Source organism: Triturus cristatus, chromosome 9 (genome assembly GCF_964204655.1).
Source record: "Triturus cristatus chromosome 9, aTriCri1.1, whole genome shotgun sequence".
NCBI classification, from domain to species: domain Eukaryota; kingdom Metazoa; phylum Chordata; class Amphibia; order Caudata; family Salamandridae; genus Triturus; species Triturus cristatus.
Genome location: NC_140592.1, coordinates 1,041,821,380 through 1,041,845,775, shown reverse-complemented (window position 1 = coordinate 1,041,845,775; position 24,396 = coordinate 1,041,821,380). Strand labels below are relative to the sequence as shown.

The 24,396-nt window shown below is 42.9% G+C and overlaps 1 protein-coding gene across 4 annotated transcripts in view; it reads left to right on the top strand.

The window, feature by feature from the left end:
* The window catches only part of BAHD1 (bromo adjacent homology domain containing 1), a 571,779-nt gene that overhangs the window by 238,585 nt on the left and 308,798 nt on the right, over positions 1-24,396 (top strand). Inside the window, exon 1 of one of the 4 annotated variants that reach the window (XM_085626873.1) lies at positions 3,031-3,235. The exons of the other annotated variants lie outside the window; for them this stretch is intronic. The gene's annotated coding sequence lies outside the window, so the exon portion shown is untranslated. Of the gene's footprint in view, positions 1-3,030; positions 3,236-24,396 lie in introns of those variants that run through there. 4 annotated transcript variants of the gene reach the window in all.

The window sequence follows — 24,396 nt, the reverse complement described above, 5'->3', positions numbered from 1 at the left end:
TGTCCACTTTTTTGAAGGAACGTCAGTGGGGAAGATCCATGAAGAACCATTACTGATATCCTTTTGTCTGCTCATTCATGACCACCTATTCCCTGCTCCTGTAAGTCTGCTGGTTTCTACAAGTCGACGCCTCAGTTGGTACGGCAATCCACAAACTACAAGATGGTTCCTCGTCCTGCACATCGCAAGTGATGTCAATGAGGGACGGTTAATCCAAACCGCTCCCTCCCTATTCATCTGACTCCAGTATTGCCTTTCAGATGGTGGTTTGTCATTTTTGTTTTATGCCAAGGGCTAAAAGAGCTTGTGCTTTTGGACATGATCATTAGAAAGAAGTTTTGAACTTCCTACGGTTTTACACGGAGGGACGTGTCAGATACGTCCCACATGGCACTGATAAAGAGATCCCTAGTTAGTCACTACTAATATACTGGCAAGTTATTTGTAAACAGCAGCTCTGTAGGAGAAAGGCCACTTCAGTACGTGGTTGGACACACAGTCCACCACTTTTCTGCACCCACATTGGTTATTGTCTGATGAGACATCGCATATCCTTGCCAACGAATATGCTTGTTATTTCAATCTTGACCGAATCGGACTCTGTGGTCTGCTGACCAGCTGTGGGCTCGAGGATGCTGGCCCTGCTGCTGCTGCTAAGACAGCCATTACCAGTCGGAATATCCCCTGCATCTCTCACTGTTCTACGTTGCACAGGCTGACCCTCTATCCTGCCTCTGGTCTCTACTAGTGCTGAGGCAGAACCAGAAGCTTTCGCCAGACATGTGGTGGTAAGATGTATAGTACATTCATGTGAAGGACCCACACGTTTTGTAGCCATTACCCCCTTGCGACCTCATTCCAAAGCGATGCAGTGTATACAGAAGTTTCTGATGGACATATATGCTTATAAATGCACCTGCAAATGCTGTATTCTGCTTTACTATTGTCGTTTACGTGGATTAACTCCACAGGCTAAGGATAGGAGTCAGGAAAGAGAACTTTGTAGCTCCTAATAGAGACGCGCTCAGTCATCCTCGGGCCAAATATTGAACGTCTTCTTTTAACCATAAGGAACTGTTGAGGATGCACACGCATCTGCATAGGGCACAGGATCTTGGCTGCAGGTGATGCACACCGCATGTTTGTTACCTGTTATGAAATGCTTAGAGTAGAAATAGTTTCTGTCCCGTCACTGAGCGTTGGAGCACACATGTTGACAATGCTAGTGACCCTGCAGGCTATGCATAATGAAGAAGTCATTCTAAGGGTAATTTTAGCCTTTTCACTTTTGAGGTTCATGGTCACAGCTGTAATAACTGATGGGTCTGTTTAGCAGCAACATGTCAAATATTTTCACGTGATTGGGGTTGTTTGTTGGGCAGTTATTCTCTGAGTAAAACATAATCAAAGGTTCCAAAGCTTCGTTGTAAGGCAAGTACAAACATATCCACATTGGCAGAAATGGTGATAACAGTGCCTCAAGTTACACAAGATTTCCAGTACTCCATGTTGCCTTTGATCAGCCTGTCTGGGGGGGTTCCCCTTTGCTGGCTTGCCTCTTGTTCCATTTAGCTACTCTGCCCTAGTGTCCTGTGGCTATCTTGACACGTTGCCCCCTTAGGAATCTGCCCTTGGTTCCACCTGTCCGAAATTGTCTCTTTGCCCTGTGTTCCAGTTGGTCTCTCTGCCCCATGTTTCCCTTGGAGTCAGCGTCCTATATGCCACATGGCCACACAGCTCTTTATGCCCCAGTTCAACCAGTCCCTCTGATCACCTAGCACCGAATATGCATTGGGTGACCTGACGCATGCCCGTTTTTGCCCTCATTGACTTAAGTGCTGGTTGGCTACGCTGCCCACTTGTGCAGTTTGGGCATCCTTTTTGGCCGTCCTGCCCTATGTACTGGTTTGCCTAGCTACCCTCCCCAAAGGTACTTGTTCGCCACCCACTCCCTTTGCACAAGTGCCTCTTGTAGAGTTGTTGTTATGCTGGTCACAAAACGACATAGTGTATCTCGCTCTTCAATAATTAGTATGAATGATAAATAGATGTATACCTTGCTACATAAACAAAGCAGGAAGATACGTTATCGGCAATAATGGTTCGTTTCTTCGCTTTTGCAGATCTGACGTACATTTTCTTTATGGAGACTGTCCTCTTGGAATACGAAATGTGTACATACTTGAGAAAATATTCCCAGTGTATCTTTAGAACACGTCCGCTGCTCACTCGCCGAGCAAGAATTGTTGCCATCTTGTGGTTTTTCATGATTCATAGCACCGGATTGGTATAATTTTCCTTTCTAGATGCACACTGATGACTCGTGGTGATAGGTGGTGGTCAGACAATCAACATGTCTAAACATGTAGCACAGTGCCGAGAGCATCAACAAGAACATCTTACATGTATGTAAGCTGGACTTTGTGTGTACATTCATGAATCGCGGCAAGGTTCTAGTTTGCTTTGTGGCTGTACAACTTGTAGTGGGTTGTAATAATAACGAACACCAGTATTTTTGGGGCAGGCGACCGAAGTCTTTGAAGTAACGAGAACCTTTTTTGGTGGGTTACGTGTATCAAAGCATAGATACCGAGGGGTCTTAGCTGCTGTGCTCTATAGAGCCCTATCATACTACATCATAACAGGAAGTTTAGTGGTTGTCTCCTTCCTGTACACTAGGTTGACAAGATGACGCATTGCTTTCTAGCAAAAAATCCGAAGTTTGCCCGTGGACCTGTGAGGCGCACAGTGACAGCTTCGGGCGGCTTTATTTTGTGACGTTACTAACTCTGGGCGGGCGGGCGGGCGGCTTCACCACGATTCACCACAGGGATGACTGGCCCTCACTCCCCAACACTGGCGGATTGAATGCGTGCCTCTGACGATCGCGTTGTGTTTTTGTGTAAACAACTCGCCCTCATGTAGGGAGCGTGGAACCCCATCCCCGGGAGGAGTGCTGACTGCGCTGCTCGCGCAGCTCCTCTCCTCCTCCTCCCCCCGTCAGGGGCTACGGTCGGGGATCGTGCGGAGCAGCACTTGGTGGGTGGTGTTGTGACGTCGTTGTTGAAATGACGGCACAGGAACCGGCGCAGACCCGTCCGCGGCCGGTCCTGCCCCCCGAGGAGTCCCCGCGAGCGATGCGATCGGAGTTCCGGCTGCGCCACCCTCCCTGCTGGCTGTGACGGCGTGCTCCTGTCACACTGGCTGATGTCGCTCGCTTTCCACCCTGCGTCAGGTAAGTGGAGCAAGCCTGCATCCCCTGCGCGGCGGACGGCTGGGCTGTGCAGCTCCTGAATGATACATGCACCGTGTGCCCTACACGATTCCTTCTGCGAGGGGCGCAGTGAACTGACTGCCCCAACTACCCAGAACATTCTTCAACCGGAAATCAAGCTGCCCCTGCACCGTTCGGGCTGCCGTGTGCTGTGCACCCCAATCAACCTGCTTCCGCGAGCTCTCTTCGTTGCGATCTCGAGCCCTGTCATGGCGCAATAAAACGCGGGGAACGCGTCCTTGTTTGCACAGTGTTTTTTTAACAGAACTGTAAGCACGTTTATGCAACTTATTTGGTACTTAAGTCACGGACTTGGCTTTGAATTTCTGGCTCATAGGTTGGTGCTGAATCTGGTCAAGACAAAAAAAGGCAAATATTACCCGACAGGTGTCAAATTGACGTGTTTTGTTTTGCTGGAATGTTTCATTGAGGCTGGAAATGAAAGTTAAAAGAGGGAAGGAAAGCTCAAATACAGTTGTCTGATTGGTTTGTGTCAATACACGACGGGTGTTACAATGTTAAGACGGGCAGCACTGGTGACGTCGGAGTCTTTCATCACACATTCTTTTGGCAAGTTGAACTCCTGAGAGGGGTGGTGCAGTGTTTCCAAGTATTCTTTTGTTTGTTACTCATTCTTCTGTTTACCAGATGTTTACCTATGGCTATTTTGTGACCTGCTGGAATTAAGAAGAATTAATATGTCCTGTTATTTCAGTAGCGCAATTAGCTGAAAAGATAAGCCAAAACATATTAGAACCATTGACAAAGTTATGATAATCGTATGTAAGTAAATAAATCCATTTCGAAGCTTGCACCGTAAGGGATCAGCCTTCTGAGTTCAATAGGCTCCTGCAGAGTAAGAATTCCCAGTGGCCCGTGATTCATGTTGGTGGGCAGAATTCCCTGCACTCGACAGGGAAGCCCTAGAGTTGGCTTTGATTCCCTGCACCTTCAGAGTAGGTTTCCTCGCACCTGAATGGGATTCCTCACACTGCTGTGGGATTCCCTGTGACTGGCTGCGGTTTCCAGCAAAGAGTTGAGGTTCTCTACAGGTTTAAAATATATTTGCAGTGAAATGTTAGACAGTGCAAATAATTGATAGATGGCACAGGAATGGATTTCAATGTTTGTTTTCACTATAGTAGTATGTTTTTGGTTCAAAGCACAGTCCAGTAAAACAGGGATATAGTTTATTTATTGAGTGCGGTTAAGGTTGTAAGAAGGTTTACAAAGTTGCAAAGTTTGTTTTGTAACCTTCTTGAAGTTCGAATACAAAACTTTACAAACCTTACCAAGTTTTTTTGCGTTGCCAACATTCACATGAAAACCTGGACATTTGAAACAGTTGATGTTGCCGATATCACTAACAGGAATGGTTCTACAAAAGATGTACTTTGCAGAAAATCGGTTCTGATTCACAAAGAAAAGAAGACTTCCCTCACTGTAGTAATGCTATAAACAGATATAGTTTTATTACTTTTGAGAATTCACATGCATTCCCCGTAGTATGCCTGGAAAGATGAGCCAAATGGGGACTGGTAGGCATACTAGTGGAAATGCTAAGTGACATATCCCATTTCTATCACTGTACTTGGCGTACAATTACACATGGGGAAAATGCAGCCCAAAGTTCAAATGTAAATTTTTTCTTTTCTATTTTCATCTGCAATATGGAAAATAAATTCTCAGTGAGGAAATCTCTTCCCCTTTAGACCCACCAAGTTTGGAGGTAATCCATTCCCCTTCCAACCCCGGAAAGGGAGTTACTCCAGGCTTATGCATGGGTAAAACTCTGACAATTTCAGTGATGGCAAAGGATCAGATTGAAATTTGTGAATGCCACCCCCGTGGTCACCCTCAAACTTCAAAGTCAACTCATGCCTTGATCAGCATGCTTCTCCAATGCTTGTGTTTTACTGCAGCAAAATTCTACACACTTGTGAAGGAGAAATTAATTGGCAGTATTAAAATCATATACATGTCAGGAATTTTGGAAATTATTGATATGTGTAAATTATGTTATTTGTGGTTGTAAACATATGCTTACATTCAGTTTTTAATTTGTAAAACAATAAGGCCCTCATTTTGATGTCAGGCGGACCGCCACCGACAGGCCATAGGTGGCGGTCCGTCCAACATCCAGGTCATTAGTCCGACCGCTGGATTACAATACCGGCAGTCGGAGCGATTATGTTGGGGTGGAAGACCGCTGCCTTCTACAGGATTAAGAAGCCTGTCGGGACGGCGGTCGGACACTTATTCCTACAATGGAGGCAAGGCCTACGTAAGCAACCCTGCAGGGATTAGGATGTCCCTTTTCGTCTGCATTTTCATGGTGGTCCCACCGCCATGAAAAGGTAGGCAGAAAGGTACTTAGGGGGCCCCAAGCAGGGCCCCATCCCTCTGGACCCCTGCTAATTGGCCAGGAGGGCACATGTGATTACCCCACACCTCCCATTTCCATGCACCGGGTGCCTGGAACACGGTGCATGAATGTTTCAAAAGTGCTCTTTTCTACTGTGGGCTATGCTGCGGCCCTTCTCCAGACCGCAGCAGAATCCGCAGTAGAAAAAGGCATTTTACGACCACCTGCACAGAGGTTGTATTGTAATAGGGCAGGTGGGACCGCCAACTCAATGTCGGACAGTCACCTGCCTACAGCGATGGCGGTCGGATGCTTGTTTGACTGCCACCATAATGAGGCCCTAAGTTTCCAAGTCCAAAGTTTTGACCACATGCCTGCATCCTGTAGTACACATATCAGGTGCCGAATACCAAGGCTTTGTAGCTTTGATTCAACCCCACGCGTCTTTCATCCACCACCTGCCACTCCTGTCTCTTTATCTCATTTTTGTAGGTTACTTTTCTTCCCAGTTTCCTCCCTTTGTTGCTGTTTTTCGATCTTTTTATTCCTCTTTCTTTCCCCTTTTTTTGTTTTTCCCTGTCTTGGTCTGGGAAACAGTCTGATGGGAAAGAAGTAGCGTTGGTCACTAAATTAACGGGCGGTGGGCTCCAACGGCAACCTCCCAAATGAAGCACTGTTGACAGCCAAAAATGGCATGAATTGGATTTAAAGTATTCTTCTTCTCCAGAATATAATTGTGCATAGAAAAGTTGTGCAAAAAAGTACATTTGCAGAGAAGAACTCTGCATGCATATGCCTTAATGGGCTGAATTCTGCTACAAAGTGGTCACTTGCAGAGAAAAGGTCTGCAAGCGGTTTTCCAGCTTAGCTGTGTTTAAATAAAATGAAAACGATCGCGCTGTGTAGTGAAAATTATCTCACATCATCAAAATATTGCATAGGCAAAGGCAAACTCGGAAACTTTTTGAAGGGTAAAATATGTGAACTTCGCAAATCTTTCATTTAGAAAAAGGTGTTGAACCTTCCCTTGTCTAGAATGAGGCACATTAGTTCAGCAATACCATTTAGTGCCCTTCAGGTGTACAATGTGTGCTGTGGGCCAAGTGAACATCTCAGTGATTTTGTAATCCCTTTACTGTTTAACCCATTACTACTAGTGCATTAAGTCTCATTTTACCTATTAATCAATGAAAGCCACTTTTCCAAAAAGTTTTATGCAGAATTAGTGTTCCATTGAATTTACAATTAGTTGTATTGTTATTTTTTTCTTTAAAGCCCGAGTGTTCCTTCAGCTCATTAAGCCCACGTCTCTCTAGCAGATGCTTTAATATGGTTACATATTTGCTAAGTGATTATTTGTAATTTCTACCTTTAAGCACAACTCTCTCATTTCTTGAATTTCAAGACATTTCACAAGGCTATAGTCTTCTTTTAATTCAAGGGGTCTCTCCACAGAGGTCTGTGGGTTTTCATTTTATCTCTGGTTTCTTCTCTGTGTTGCTAACTTCTTTAATGGCGCGTTGGTCAGATACCAAGTAACAGGAAGCTGATAGTCTGTGGTACATCATCTCTCTTGTTGATTTACTGTGGCAACAATTAAAGCACAATTTGCGAATAAAAGAAGATTGGTCGATTTTATGAGCAAGAGATAACCATATTTTTGTAATACAGTATGATTCTTGATGTGTACTTGTGATGAAACTCTAAGTGTAATTAATTTTTTTAATTTAGGAAAGATAGTTCTGAGATAGAGGGCAGAAGGCTAGAGGGGAAAATAACACATTCTTCTTACATACTTATGAAAGTGAGAACTTGTGTCAAACCAGCAGCACAGGTTTATCCTAGGAAGAGACACTACAGCACCTGTGAATACAGCTAGAGTAGCTTTTGATGTAGCAAAAAAGCTAGGATTAGAAATGGAGATTGTGCTGCTGGATGCCGAGAAGGCGTTTGATCGAGTTGCCTCGGACTGCCTATTGCTACATTGGTGGGTTGAGTGGTCGGTATTGCACATGGGGTACATGCTCTGTATAAAAAACACAAAGGCAAAACTGGTCAATGCACAATTATAGTCTAGCTCTTTTCGGATATACCTGGGCACCCGTCAGGGATGCCCCCTTTCTCCATACTTTTTGCATTATATATGGAACCATTCATACAATAATTATTTTTGAATACACATATACTTCCTGTGCCATCAGGTCTCTCTGAGTTAAAGGTAGCTGCCTATGCTGACGACATAGCCGTTTTCTCTGCTGACCCGACAACTGGGATAGATATTGTTAAATCTGAGGTTAATAAGTGAGGGGTGCTCTCTCAGGCTACAAGCTCAACATAAGTAAGGCACAAATCCTTCTCAGCAGTCAACTTAACTCGGCAATCCCGGGATCCTGTTGGTAGCTACCTATTTGGGGGTTCGGATTTCCCCAAAGGTGGAAGAAGTAGTAGGATTAAATTACGAGCCTCTGCTGCAGACTGTTATTAAAAGTTTCAAGAATTGGCACAAACTACCCATTAGTATTATAGGGAGATGCAACATAATTAAGCTGAATGTACTACCTAAATTTCTATACTTGTTCTGTGCAATACTCCTACAGGTTCCAAATTATTTTTTTTAAGAAACTAGAAGGGGCGATCAGCAGCTTCATCTGGGGGTACAGACAACCATGTTGGGCAATAAGACGTCTTAAATGTCCCTATCAGCAGGGGGGACTCCAGCTCCCAGACTTCAAGCTGTACTATTGGGCCTCTTTTGTGGGACGTCTCAGTACTTTGTTGCTCATAGGCAGCGAAGACCACTGCTACTATTTTACGCTAGGACCCGACAGCAGAATGTTTTTGTATAGAATTGAAGGACCCCTACTATTTTAAAAGAGTGCGCTTCAAGACAGTGAGGGATATTGTTTATATTTGGCGATAATTGTCATCTAAGTGCTCTCTTTCTCAGGTCCACATTAGCTTCCCCCCTGGGGAAACCCATCACTCCTGGACGTCTTTAATGACAGCGTTGGTAGGATACTCGTACTGGCAAACCGAGGGTTGGATCAGCTAGGGCATCTGTATGACGTTAACGGATTCCGAACATTTAAAGACCTGCACACTTCATTTGGCCTTCCGCAGTGACTGTTCTTTAAATTCCTGCAAATCATAGATTTTTTTTAGGGTGGCAGGGTATAAAGGTACTTGAAAGCTCTGACTTTGTAATTCCTGCATTGGGTCTTCAAGAAGCCATCAATTAGCGGCATTTACTAGATATTGTGCCAATATTGAGCCTATGACATTTTAAATCTAGCATCTAAATGGAGCAACCTCCTGTCAAGGGACATTACTTAATCTGATATTAACAATGCATTAGAAACTCTGGATGAATCCGTACATTATATAAGTTTAAAACTGCAGCAATTTTGAACCATATATATGTTATACTACACTCCTGATAGAATAGGTCACTGGGCTCGGAGCAAGAGAAGGGATGTAGGGGATATGGGCAGATGCCCTAAATGTAGTCTGGTTGCTGCCGATATTTGCATATGTTCGCCATCTGCCCAAGAATGAATCTGTTTTGGAAGGAGGTGGGTCAGATCGTGAAGATTCGACTCCGCTTAGATCTCCAATTAACAGAAAGAGAGACCATGCATGGCTATAAGTCTGAGACATATCTGGGTTTAATATCTCTTTTTCCCATTATCATAGTCACTGCTTGATTGTGCATTGCCCGGGCATGGATATCTCCAACTCGTCCAAGGGCAATAGAATGGTGGGCAGCTATAAGAGAAATGTATGAAAGGGAGATGGCCCTGGCTATGACCAGAGGTATTCGTTCTATGAATACATTTAAACGTACATATGGGGAAATGGAAAATGGTTGATAATAAGAACTAATCTTGGGCCTTTCGCTTTTTAGTTCCTCCATTTGCTGTGTACCTAAGGGGCTGTTGGTCAGAATAATTGGAACTGTCGAAGTAACTTCAATGTTGTAACTCCCTACATTAACGTGTTTTTTCTTTTTCTCTCTTTTTCTTGTTTGACAGGAAAATATCTGATTTTTTTTTTCTATTTTTCTCAGTACTGTCAAATAAGTTATAGTTTACACTGTTATATTTTGTATTTGATGTTTATTCCCTTTGATTACAATAAAAAAAACATACTTATGAAAGTGTAACTAAGTTAACGCTCTTTGATGGAGACTGGAATACTGTAAGTGCATATAGGTTGTTTTCTTAAAAGGAGGGTATAGGTACTTGAGGGATTTGTAGGATGTATTTCAAAGGAGCAGATTCCACCCAGCAAGAGATAGCAGATGCATGCAGTCAGAGTGGCTTGTCCACTTCCTTTCCTCCTGCATGATTTAGCCCCACTCTAGCTCTCTGAGGATGTTCTGCTGTGATAGAGTTGGTTGGGACCATGTGTGGCAAGTGCAGTTCACACCCGCATCTGTAGCAGCAGAGCTCTCTAGGACTCAAGGCGTTCCAGCACTCCTCATGACCTGAAGGTACAATATCCATCCATTTAGTTGTTGCCTGTTTTGCAGTGATCACCAGTACAACGTTTGATAATCTGGTATGGCCATATCTTGGATGTTTTGTTGAGTTTAATGAGTTCATGATCAGGTTAGAGATTTTACAGCATTTGCCTAGGGCTTAAATAGCAACAAGTTCTGACTACTGCTTCAGGAGTCTTTTTTTCCTTCTTCAGGGAGAATTCAACCGTGAGCTTGTATTGTTGGCTATCAGTTATATAATACTCCTAAACAAAGAACAAGTGGTCATACACGAAAAAAGGTGTTAAGGAACAGATACGTGTTTTTTAAGTAAGCACCTACGGTGGTCAGCTGCATGATGTGGTGGTCTCTACATGTTCTTTTAACACAGCTCAAAGAATATAAAATAACAAAATGAGGAAAGTTGCCTAGTGAAACTCACTCTAATGCAGAGTTTTTGCCTCTGTACATGTGTAAGTTTGTAATGAATCGACATGGGTAGGTTTGTAATTAATTCTCCATTCTTTTTTACAAGAGCAGATGAATTGGACCAAACCTTATGTTGTACAGTTGGCAACTTGTGCGTTGTGTAATACCAGATTTTCGTAGAAATATGTGAGGTTTTTCTGTCTGTACTTTTGTTGTGTACAAGTAAGCTCAGCATTTTGTGTACTTAGTTTTGCTGATGATGCCACAGCTGTGAGGCCATAATCAGAACCAGACCAAAACATGGTCACTGTGTATGTAGCACACACTGTAAGATTATAAAATGAAGCATGAAATTCGTAGTACATCTTAACTAAATTTCAATTAAAGAGAAACTAAGTCATTATGTGGTACTGTTCAAGACCTTATTTTTCTTGTCGTCTTTTCCTTTTAATGAGCCAAACTCCCTGACAAAACTGGACAATCTGTTAGTGCGTTCGGCACTATTAACCAAGTGTGCCCGCTAAGGTGCCTAAATAGATTTGACACAATTTTAATTTTTTCTCAATACATGATTTCTGTCACGTTCAGTGTTTTTTCTCTTACATCACTTTTTAGTAAATGCATCAAACCATCTCTTGTGACATTGCCCGAGCCTTTCAAAATTCCAGAGTGGCTGTACAATTTCTTAGGATTCACAAATGTTGCTCAGGACAAACATTGTTCTTTAATGACAATTGGTGATGTGTACTTAAATAATTTGTCTCTCTCTACTCGGGTTTTGGTGAATGCTGGGTCCTCATCATTTAAATCCCCGTCTTCAAAACACCCTTTTGATGGTGCCTTAATTATTTTGTGTTTTCATTTTTAAATTACAGCCAGTCAGTTCATTAAAACCAAATTGTTCACACTGATAGTTTGATGTCAGACATTATCGAAAAGGTATGGCACATGGTGTGATGGATGTGCATTTTCTGAAATAAATATTTTCTCTTAACTGGGAGGTATTTATGAAAAAGGTGAATTTACTCCACATCTAGTTATATGCCTAGACAGCGGGTAAAAAGGTGATGTTTTTACTTTTTTGCTCCCATAGGAAATTTTGCTTGCAGCTACAGCAAAAACCACTGAACTGATTAATTCTGCGCTTGGCGAGAAAGTTGAACTTTTACTCAGAAAGTGTGCCTTTCATTATTTGGTGTAAATCCATATAGTTGTTCTTTAGATATCAGTGTTTCAAAAGGTACCTGGCTTGAAAGGGGTAACACTTTTCTATTTCTTGACAGTTGAAAATACACTTATAGATTTGCTTATAACTTTAGCACCCTTTGAAGAAGATACATGGGCATTTGTATATACTTAGCAGGCTCAGTGTGCTCCTGGTATTTTCAGATTTGAGAAGACCCATCAATGGTGGAGAGTTTATAAAGGGGGATAAGCAGTAGTTCATTTGCTAATAAATTTGGCACAGTGTGAAACATCTGTGCAAAATTTGTCAGATATTTAGAAGGATTAGTTTACTACTGAAAAGTTAAGTGTAGCGCCAGTTCTTCAACGGGGGGCAACTGTGAAGGGGACAATAGCATTTTTAATTTGCTAATAACATTGGTGCTGTTTGATGAATCTACATGAAATGCGGCAGACAGTTAGCTAGTTATACCCAGTGCAGGTGCAGCTGCAGGTGTTTCAGCTTTTGTGCTGATCTGAATGAGGTTGGGGGCACCATAGTTAAAGAGGGTGAGAAGAATATGTTTGATTTGCTTATAACCTTGATACTACATGAAATTTGACATGCACTTATAATGTTGAGTTTACTGTTAGTATTTTCAAGTGTATGCAGATCCAGCTAGAAGGTCTAGTTAAGAGTTGGGGGGGGGTGGATAAGTAAGTGTTCATTACTAATAACCTCTGCAACGTTTGACAGAAATGCACAGAAATAGACAGAAAGATGAAAAGGATACATTTTTTGTTCATACGTCAATTCTATTGCAATCCCATGGATGTGCATAGTGAAAAGTAGGGGAAATATTTAATTAACTTAAAACGTTGTAACTAATATATAAATCTGAATGAAATGCAAAACCACTTAGAAAGTTACAACCAATGCAGTTGTGTCAGGTATTGTGCAGATCCAGAATTGTGCGGCAAAGTTAAAGGGGTAGGGAGGAAAAACATTCAAGTAAATTTGCATCTTTAGCTCACTGTTGGTATTCTCAATTTCATGCAGATCTGGGTGGGTAAATGCAGTGCATCAGAAAAGAACCCTTTAAAATTCACTGAAAAAACACAGTTAATGTTTAGCTGTGGTTCAGCGTACACAAACTAGAAAAAGCTGTGAAACAAACGTAAATGGTGAGTTTCCGTCAGAACCATAACTCAGTTTTTAATTGGGTATTGCAACCAATAATATAGTTGGTTGTTTCACATTCATACATTTTCCGGTTTGGAAAAAACCCTTAAAAACTAACTGCCCCAAAATATACTTGTAATATAAAAAGTATTTAATGGGTAACTTGTAATATTGTCTTGTATTTCCTTCTAACATTCTGTTGATTTTACAAGCCACTTGGCTTTGGGCCTCAGTATTTATAATGTCAGCAGAACACCTCGAAGGCAATATTGTGCCACATTATACAATTATGCTCCTTCTTTCCTTCCTTCATTCCATCCTTCCCCTTCCTTCCTTCCCCCCCTTCATTCACTTTTATCCAAGAAAGCGGTTTGACTTTTTGATAGGGAGAAATTCCTCTGTTGAAATCTCTAAATCTACATAGAGGTTCTATTGTTCTAGAACAAGATGATATTTATCACTCAATTGTTGGGTAATTTTTAAGTAGCATTTCTGTATGGCTTGCTGAAAGATAAAGCGATTAAAAGTGGGAGTATAGGCGCACATACTAAATACATTATGTAAAGCACGTGTAAATAATGTGATTTGGGACGCTGACGCTGTGATTTTCATCACTCGTTGGAATTTCTGGAATTAGCCCTGCAGGATATCATCTTGCAGAACCGTCACTGAGTTTCGCTTAGCCATCCAGTTGACTCCAAACCAGCGCTATCTGTAGTTGTGTATTGCTTCTCTTTGCAAGTTAGAAGAACCCAAAGCCCAGTTAAATAAAAGATCCTAGCAAGTTTGGCTCCAAAATACACTTTTTTTTACATTCCAGCTCACCTGGAACCAACAATAAATGCAGGGCATATCCGATACAGGATGATGCAAAATGGCAAACACCTTTGTCGAGAAACTCTCAAACGAGTCGTGGCTAAACTCCACTGTTTTGCAAAGATGAGGAACTTCTTTGCTGATCGTGATCGTCAGCTTAAGATAGTTAGCTTGTTAGATGTAACGCAAAGGTCCTTTATTACCTATACAGTGGACGTTTACTGTTAGGACAATACAAGTGAAGAGAGACCTTGCATCTGGTAAATCAAGGTCCCTGTCAGAACAGGTTCATGATATAGATACTTAGACATTTATAACCGAAGTAGACCACAGAGTCTGTTCAAACCGCGCATTCCCTATCTGTTAAAAACTTAGATCACACTTGTTCTCTGACATTGCTGTACCTAGCCTTCAAGTCTGTAATCCTTTTGTGAAATATAGTATTAAGGAAACAATGCTTCCTTTCAGTCGTATGTTATTCAGACATAAGCTGTAGCTTTAGGGTATTAACAACAATATATTGATGATTAATACTAATTAAATAAGCATACTGAAAGGTAGAATAAGCAGGAGCAGATGAACAAGTGTATGATCCATAAAGTTTGTGTGATAAGACATAACGTGGCTAGAAGTGTGGAATTGACAGTGTTCAGTGCATAAATCTTTAGCACACTACCATGATAAGTGAAACTAGATGTAATAAGGTTTCTCAAAGCCAGAATTCTCCCCTTTGTGACTTGTTGTCTTTCCCAGTGGTATTTAGCCATGCTGCTCAGCATCCCTGATCTCAGAGAAGTACAGGAAGGCGACAGCTGGGAAAAACATGCACTCTCATGGAGTGCTTAATCAAAAAGAAAAAAGCAGGGCTTTAAAAGCAGGCAGTGGAGTCATAGCAGGCATCGAATCAAAAGTGATTGTAAAGAGGCAATACTCCTTGGAAGGGACAAAACACAAGAATAATAAGCCGGGGCATGAATAACAATCAGGGAAATGACAGTGACAGTAAAGCCAAACCGTGTTAAGCATTGGGCAGGCACCAAGTCCCTGTATGTTCTTGGTAAGCCCACAGCATGCCAGACTACAGGCATAGCATGTGCTTTCAACTAGGCAAGACCTCAAAATCTACAGTGAGCCTCCTGCTAACAACAAATGGTGCTGAGATATTTTGTAGGGGATTTGGTCCAATGCAGTCTTGTCCTGGCTTGAATACATCTAAGTGTAGATTCTATATGTCTTGTTTGTTTTGCTTCTGAGAAGTAAATGTTTCAACCTGCTCGGGTCCCTCCCTTGGTCGGTCTGTTTTCAATTAGAAATGCATCTGTAATGAATGCTGCAAGTGAAACAAGCATTTGCAATGCAATAGGTCTCGCATTTACGGGAGTTTGAGCTATTGGCATTGTAAATGACAATGCCTTTTATTTATGTTTTGGTTTTTAAAACATAAAATAAAAGGCATTGTCATTTACAATGCCAAAAGCTTCCTCACGTAAATGCGAGACCTGTTGCATTTTCAATGCTTGTTAGATGAGCTTCAAAGACTTTTGAATGGAAGCATTAAAAGAAAACCTCTCATAACTGTACCAACAAATAGGTCCTTTTTCTCACCAGGCACATGGCATGCATGATTAGAAGCTGTGTCGAAATAGCGCTTCGCGGTACTGTCGTAAACACTAATGTACTGGAATCTTTATTTGAATCCCTTTCGGAGCAGTCAGTAAAAGTGGCAAATATAATTGAAAAATTGAGCAGTTAACATGCACTTTTTGGTTTCACTTTTCCAAAATTATCCTACATAAAATCCTACTGAGCAATGTGCTGGGGGTTACTCACTTGGTGCACATGGGGTCTAAGTTTATACTTTTTGACAGGGCTGTTTTAAATTACCAGTCCGGCCCTGGACGTGTTCCAGAGTCGAGTCAATGACAAAGAAGTGGTCCAAATGCTACGTTCAGAAGGGGGAGGGTGTGACTTAATGGCCAGTGCAGCCGACTTGGGTGCTGAGAGATCCAGGTTTAAGTCTCGTCGTGTGCTCAACATCCTGTGATTCTGGGCAAATCACTTCCCCCTGCCTACGGACAGCGCCTACAGACCCCCACGGGTTATTAGTGGCGCTATACAAATCCAAGTATTATATTATAGTATAATTATTAAGAAGAGAAAGAGGCAGCCAAAAGACGAGGCTCAAATGTCCAAGCAAAATGGAAAAAGTGGCCTAGAAGGAGACTAGATAAGAGGCGGGGGGGGGAGGAGTGGCCCGAACGCTACTCTTAAAAGCTGATGAAACACAACTAGTAGAAATGGACAAAGTATTGAGGAACTATATGCAGCCGTTCCAGGTGTTCTGAATTTCCGGTACCGACGGGAATCTCTGTACGCAATTACGAGTTTGCAGACCAAGAATTACTTGGCATAATTCTGCATGGAAAGCTGCATGTTTAAAGCTACAGATCACATTTTTAATGAAACTGCACTACAGCAACAGCACCAGCCCTGATATAATATTAATGGCCGCCGAGCAGCACGGTAGCAGCAGAAAGCCTTTTAGGCTCTTACGCAACACGTAGCTAAATTAATTATTTGCAGGGAAAGGATCCCATACCCCCGGCAGCCTCCGAGGGATCAGTGAGAGCCGGACTGTGGAGGCGCTCATTAGCGACCCTCAAATGTCAGACACCGGGAGGAAAGAAGAGGCCTGACAGGGAAGGAGACACAGCGACACAGAGATCTGGAAGGGAGGGGGCGCGAGAAAGACAGGGACAGCGAGGTACAATGATGGAAGAGGTGGCAACGCGAGAAAGGGAGTGGCCACAAAGAGGGGAGAGGGCGCGAGGTAGACGGGGACCACAGGTTAGAGATAGTAAATTCAGACATAAGCGAAGAGAGAGAGAGAGAGAGAGCAGTAAATACAGACATAAGCGAAGAGAGAGAGAGCAGTAAATACAGACATAAGCGAAAGGGAATGGGGTCGTAAGAGAGACAGAGGCCTAGGAAAAGGAGGGGAGCCAGGTAGAGAACAAATGTGTATTACGTAGAAAACAAGACAAGCCCGGCTTCTAAAGTGCTCCGGATGCGAGCGAGCGCCCGCCGCGCGAAAGTGAAAGCAAATTTGTCACGGCGAGATGCGGCAGAGCGTGGCGCACGCGCTTGGCGGGGGCGGGGGAGCGGACCCTTTGAAGTATGATGCCGAGGGCGCCAGTGGGCTGAAGCGCTTCCCCAAACGGATTGCATAGCGGCACGATGCACGTGATTGTGCGTGTGCTCGCCATGCAATCCACTTTTGGGAGCACTTTGAAAATGCCCCTCTTACTAGAGTCTCGCATAGCGATTGCGTAAACGCAATAGCTAGGCGAGACCTAAAAAAGGACCCAAACAGATCAGTATGCACTGATAAAAAAAAACTATGTGTCTCCAATGACAGTAAGCCATGAAAAATCACCAAAAATACACATCTATGACTAATCAAATGTGAACATGCGTTTTTAGAATGCAGAGCAGCAAATAACCTTATAGTGTCTTGAAGACTTGAACAATCAGCCAGTTGGGAGTGCAGGGCAACAGGCATCCAACCACTGTCTGAATGATACTGTAACATCAAATACACAAAAGTTGATGTGAAGAATGTTTGCAATAAGTCTAACGACTGGAAGTCGCTTGGCGTAGCATTCCAACCCCTCGGTATATTGCCCTCCGTGCCACCTCTGTTTGCACCCAGCCATATGTAAATCAGTCGTAAACCGGCTCCAGTGAGAATAGACAAGCCGTGCCCTCCATGAATTAGAACACAAACCACCCAAGATCAGTTTCGTCGTAATCAGGGTTCGTCAGTCAGGTGTTTGGCTCCAAATTGCACAATTAATTAGCACATTCCTGAATGTTTAAAAAGTAAGCAATTTATACTAGGTAGGGTCTTTTTCCTCCTCACATACGTATGTCTTTTTTTATCAGTCCAAACTCAGTTGGCATGGTGGGCTAAAGAACAGTAAGTTGGAAAGGTACCCCAAAGTGATTGCCATAGGTTAGACTCATTTCAAGCATTCCCCTCACCACCTTTTGTGTGCTTAATGTGGATGACATAGTAGAAGGAGGTGCAACTCCGCACCTGGGCAAGGAGAAAAGTATATACATGCAGTTATAAGCTGGATTTTGCACTGCAGTCCACTTCTCAATGGGGTCCATTGCCCTCATGTGGCTGTATCTGAAACCAAGGATGTTACAAATGACGCCTCCTATTCTTTCATCTGCTCCAACCTGCTTTTTTCTCTTATCTACACACAAATATATTCATCATACCATAAATCCCAAGCATGTTTCAGCAATGGAAGAAGGTGGCCACCAAGAGCTTATTTCTGATGCAATAGGGCTGCAGCTAAAATTACCCCATATGATGTTGAGCATAGAATCATTATTCATGAACTTGGCCACACCTTGTCCATTTCAAGGAAAATAGATATTCGGAAAACAAGTCCTTACTGAGGAAAAATCTGAAACGGAATGGGGTAGAAACAGGACATGCGTTAGTAGGTAGTTATCTCCGCTACGCATCCCAGGGTATCGTTCCATCCAGACTATCCACATCTTACAGTAAAGTCTTATTTATTCATCTCCAGCACACGTAAAAACATGGAACACTTAACTCAAAATTATTTATTCAGAGTTTCTCCATTTAAAATCAGTTTTTCTCTTTTTACTTCATTACTGGTCATATGATATCAGCACATAAAAAGCGTATGCTCCTGGTATTGCAAGATATTAAAGTCTTTACACATTTAAGCCACCTTGTTTTACTTGAGCCACAAAGAGCATTGGGCATTTATATTTAAGGCTGATGAATGAGCATAAGGTTTGTGTCAAAACGGTACAAAATTCAGTAGTACTTCGAGAATACCAAGGACCCCCTGTAAGGTGTATATAACAACTATTGTGAGTAACCAATTCCTTGGCAATCGGGTAAGGATAAATGCCACAATATAGATGTATTTTTCGAAATAAGTAAACAGTAAATTAAATTATATTGCACAGTGTACCAACTCACAATTATTAAAAAAAAAAGCTTTTTTTCTTTATTCTAAAAGATAGCTAATCTTTTTTTCAAAAAACATAAGGTCAATAACATCCATAAAATAAAGAAAGAATTTTCAATACATCAAATGTTAAAATCTAATATCACTACTCATATCCTAAGTTTATAGGATAATACACCATCTTAGTCTAATGTAGTGACAAAAGAATATACAATAATAACACAAATCAACAATTCACTAAAACACAATGAGAAGGTTAAAAGATTTGCGGCATAGGATCAATTTCGACGCGTGTTTCGGCGCACTAGCCACACAATTTCCTATAACTGAAGGATAAACACCTTTGTATATATAGAATTCTATTGAAGATATGTATAATTACTTATGATAACGTACTCAATGGCCGATCGTCACTGGCGTATATGGCTTATATTTATAGAGGGAACCGATGGAGAAGCGAAAAAGACCGATATCATCTGACTAAAATGGCAATGGATGTGACATAGATAATGAAATCAATATTTATATCTTTAAGTGATGAAAAAGGAATTTTGATTCTTGTCTTCAGTCTGAATCTAATGATAGAGACCACGACTGAAAAAGCGCCTCCGCGTCCTCGTCTGGCTGTTGGGAACTTCCTCAAACGACTCCCTCACATAGTCTGTGGCATGGTGCAGTGATCTGTTCTGGCTGTCTGCCTCCCAGACCGGCAGAACACAGGTTTACATCTCAGCAAGACCAACACACCCTTTCAGTCTTAGGAGGACAGTCCATTTAGCATAATTAGGTTAGGTAGAATGACTAACACCAACTACTGTTCAAGTGCTTAGAGAGAAAATAGTTTGAGGCATGGGCAGTAGGAATTATATTATTATCGCTTGCCAACATATTATGTGGCACATTTTAATGGGTTTTTAACAACAGTGTAATGTTGAGTAGGTTTGAAAGCTCAGAAATTAGGGTCAACAGTTGAAATAATGTTTTAAATCACAGAAATGTTTCTTAGCCAATAATATGTGACTCAAGTAAAGTGAGAGAAAAACTTAACAGTATAATACAAAGGAATTACAGAGGTAGATATTTAAGTAATCGAATTTAGGAAGTATTGCTTAGGAGAGTTTGTGGCACATTTCAAACATTTACGTAATCTAATGCTATTTAGACCCTGGTTGTTGTCCTAATTTCTCCCCATTTGTCAAACTGTGCAATTATTGTGCTCCACATACATCTTTTGCACAAGCAATTAGAAACATGCTAACCCACAGAACTGGATAAAAATACTTTTCTGTTTGATGGGTCTTCGCTATAGGTAATGAAAATCTTCAGAACAATGTGTGTAATTCTGTAGAAATGTTTCCCGATATCTGGGGAAGAATTAATGCCATATCTGTGCATATACGAGGGACATATTGCTTTGCAAATGGTAAGCATTACGACAACGGGAGCGGGGGCAGCACGGAGTACGGGCAGAGGGAGGGGACGAGAAGGCACTTTAGACATCACGACAACTGGAGGGACGGCGGGGGTTATTTCAAGGCACAGACAAACGGAGGGCGTGAGACACGGACAACGGTAGGTGGGGGGAGAAGGCACGGACAACGGGAGGGAGGAGGGGAAGGCGCGGAAAATGAGAGGGGGGGAGGAGGGGAGGAGTGGAGTAAAGAAGGCACCAAAGCACGTTGTGCCTGCAGTAGGACAGCCAACATTGTCATGAAAGTAAATAGTGCTCACCCACTTAATAAAGCATGCCGTGTTAGGAGCGAAGTAAAAGGTCCAGTCCTTATGGGCGGTAAGAAATGGAGACAGGGCGGCACAAAGGCGGTACTAACAAGCCTCTTAAAGAACCAGAAGCCAGCGTTTACAAAGGACATTGACACATGCCAATTACTAATATAGGAGGAGAGTGTGCTTGGCTTCCACAGCATACTCTACTACTGCATGCCTCGCAGAGCGAGCAGCCCATGCACGCTGCTGCTAGGCTCGACCTAAAAATGGTGAAAATGCGGTTTAATATTAATTTAACGCTAGAAGTAAACAACAAATCTATATTTATTGTATATTTAATTTACCACATTCCTTAATGTTTAAAAAGTAAGCCATTTGCAAAAAGTAGGTTATTTTTCCTCTTCATGCACACACATCTCTTTATCCCGCGTGTGAGTCTTATTCAGTCTCTGTCCCTTAAGCGTATCTTTCTTCCTGCTCCCTCTGTACTATTATACTGTCTTGGTCTCTCTGCCTCGCACATCTCACCATTGCCTCTATCCTTTCCCGTTTCCCCCTAAGATCACACATGTTCTTGTCACATTCAGTCATAGTGAATAGAAGAGATCCTCTACAGGGTGATCGAGTTACTTGACCTACAAAGACTCACTGTTTTAGGCCACTCCTGAACCCAGCTTGCTTTTCAGTCGAGTTTAGGTTACACCAAATTAGTACTATCGACTGTGAACCAGTCTGCATGCCCTCTTCCTTGGCCCCAGTCATTCCATCTTCCTTCTAAATGTTTCTGTGCTCACTCTACTAGGGGTCCAGGCAGTGGAGAAGATCCAGTAGTGAGTTCTGAAATGTCTTCTTGTTGAAAAATCTATAGCTGTGTATTGAGACTGTGAGTAGTCTGAGCTATTTCCTCCATGCTTGGAGATAAAATGTAAAATGAAGGGTGTATTAGTGTGCCTTCAGTTACCACCCTTGAGCGAAGACCTGCATTTCATTTTGTTGTTAATACAGTATCTGTGGTCATAGAATTTAAAAAAATTGAGTCGAGGCAGATGAAATAAAGAAACAATGCATTTTAATCATTGAAAGTAGACTAACAAGATGTAACCTAAGAAAGTTGTTTGGAAAATACAATTTTATAAGTGTATGATTACTGTATAGACTGTATATGTTGTTAAATTCATACAATAAGTTGCCTGGATAAAAACTCTTGATTCCTAAATACCTGAACTAAGATCGCCTAAGGCTGAAAACCGTGGGCTCTAGAACGGGTCATCCACGTTTAAAGGTCCATGTTTTCATTGGCGAGCTGAAGTTCTGTTATGGAAAGATGGAAATAATATAGCATGTTTTGACAACACTTTCATGATAAGCCATGAATAAATGTAAACACTGCAACTGTGATCTTAACCTGGATCCTGGTCTTCATAGTACGTATGAAGATTTTTTTTTTTTTTTTTTTTTATAGAGCGCGATAGTCACCCGGAGGTATCCCAGCGCTGAGGAACCCTGAATTCACCAAACAGCGGGGCAAGAAACTAAGAAAGGAAGAAAGGGAGGATAAAGGATCAGAGACAGGGGGGGGGGGTGCACAGGTTAGGGAAAGAGATGGGTTTTTAACAGCTTCCTGAAGCGCAGGTATTGAGGTTCAAGTCGTAGGTTGCGAGGAAGAGAATTCCAAAGGCGGGAGGCTTGTACCGAGAAACGTCTTCCTCCTGTTCGGGTTTTCCTGAATCTTGGGGTGTTGATAAGGTTTTCTGCATTGGAACGGAGGGATCTGGAATTTCTGTAGGGGGTGACAAAATTACTGAGAACAGGAGGACCTTGGTTATGCAGAGTTTTGTGGACGAGACATAGGGCCTTAAATTTGACTCTCTCCCTTATGGGGAGCCAATGGAGGAGTTTGAGAGCGGGTTTGGCAGATGATCTGGCCGGGGTGTTAGTGATGATCCGGGCGGCCGTATTTTGAATTGTCTGCAGTTTAGTAAGGGTCGCTTCGGGAGCGCCCAAGTAAATCACATTACTATAGTCCAGCCTCGATATTATGAGACCTTGGACTAATAGTTGTTGGGATTTAGGGGGGAGAAGGGGTAGGACTTTCCTCAGAGATTTTAAGAGGCCAAAGCAGGTCCCCGCCACCTTCTTCGCTTGTGAAGTGAAAGAGAGATCGGAATCGATCCACACACCCAGACTTTTCACCTCTGTTTTTGGGTCAGGGGGCGGACCCAAGCAAGCTGGCCAGCTGTCCAGGGGAAGTGAGGTTCCTTTCGGGCCGAGTATGAGGACCTCGGTTTTTGTCCCATTAAGCTTTAGGGCTGATCTGTTCATCCAACGATGGACCTGCGTAAGGCAGTTGAAGAGATCAGCTTTCTGTTGCTTGGGATGGGACAGAGACACCACTAGTTGTGTGTCGTCGGCGTAGCTGACGACGCTAACTCCGAAAGGGGTGATAACCTCCTCCAATGTGGACATATAGATATTAAATAAAGTAGGGCTCAGGGAAGAGCCCTGAGGAACACCACATTGGAGGGGCATTTCGGAGGAGCGGGCGTTCTTTTCCCAGATCTGGTAAGATCGTTGGGCCAGGAAAGAAGAAAGCCAGGATAGGGCTGTACCTTCTACTCCAACTCTAGCTAATCTTTCGATGAGGAGTTGGTGGTCTACGGTATCGAAGGCTGCGCTAAGGTCGAGGAGGATCACTGCCGCTGATCCTCCCCCATCCAATAGCGCTCTGGCCTCTTCTACCGCAGCCAGGAGGGCGATGTCCGTGCCCTGTCCAGGTCGGAAGCCCGTCTGGGAGCTTTTTAATTTGTTATTGTCCTCCAGGAACTGCGAGAGTTTCCTGTTGACCAATTTTTCTGCGACCTTGCTCACTCCAGGCAGTAGGGAGATGGGCCTGTAATTAGCCAGGTTCTCGGGGTCAAGCGTAGGTTTCTTCAGTAGGGCTTTTACCACCGCCTTCTTCCAGCTTGAGGGTACAACTCCTTGTTGGAGTGAGGTATTAATTAGGTGGGTAAGGGAGGGGATGATGGTAGGGGCTACCTCTTTAAGGATGCGGAGAGGAGCAGGGTCGCTGGGGGAACCGCTCTTCATGGAGTTGAGCGTATTTTTCACCTCGTCTACCGTGACCTGGCCCCACGTGGACAGACAGGTGGAGGTGTGTGGGAGAGCGATTTCTTCCTCAGGACTGGAGGGGGGGATAGATTCCAGAATTCGCCGGATTTTGTCGTGGAAGAAGTTGGCCAGTTGCTGGCATTTCTCCAGGTCGACTTTAGGATCGGAAGTGGGTCCTAGTCCTTGTCCTTGGGGTTTTGACAGCTCTTTAAGGATGGCGTACGCTTCCTTATTGGAGCTTCCTGCTTTCTCTATTCTCTCCTGAAAAAACATGCTTTTGGTTTTATGAATAGCAGTTTTATAGGTCAGAAGAGAAATAGAGTAGATGTTCTTATTGGCTGTTGTTTTGTCGCGCCTCCAGGAGCGTTCGGTTTTTTTACACTCTTGACGCAGAACTTTGAGCTCTGGGGTGTACCACAAAGCAGGGGGTATTCTTTTAGGTTGTTTGAGGCTGGTAGTTTTCGGAAGCAGCGTATCCAGGGAGGAAGTGATCCAATCGCTGAATTGTTTGTCAGCTGTATCGGGGTCAGAGGAGAGCGCAGGGATGGACTCTGCAAGAGAGTCTGCCCATATCTCAGGTGATAGTTTGCGCCATTGTCGGTCGGTCACTTGGGTTTTAGGGATTGAGAAAGTGGGTGTGGGGATTTCCCAGAAAAAGGGGACCAGGAAGTGGTCCGTCCATGGTAGGGTCACCGGTCGGTTGGTGGTCATTGTTGCTATGTTGGTGAGGATCGGATCCAATAGATGGCCTTTGTCGTGGGTAGGCTCGTTGTTCACTAGACGAAAATCTAAAGAAGTTAAGTCGTGTCTAATGTCCGATGCTGCTCGATC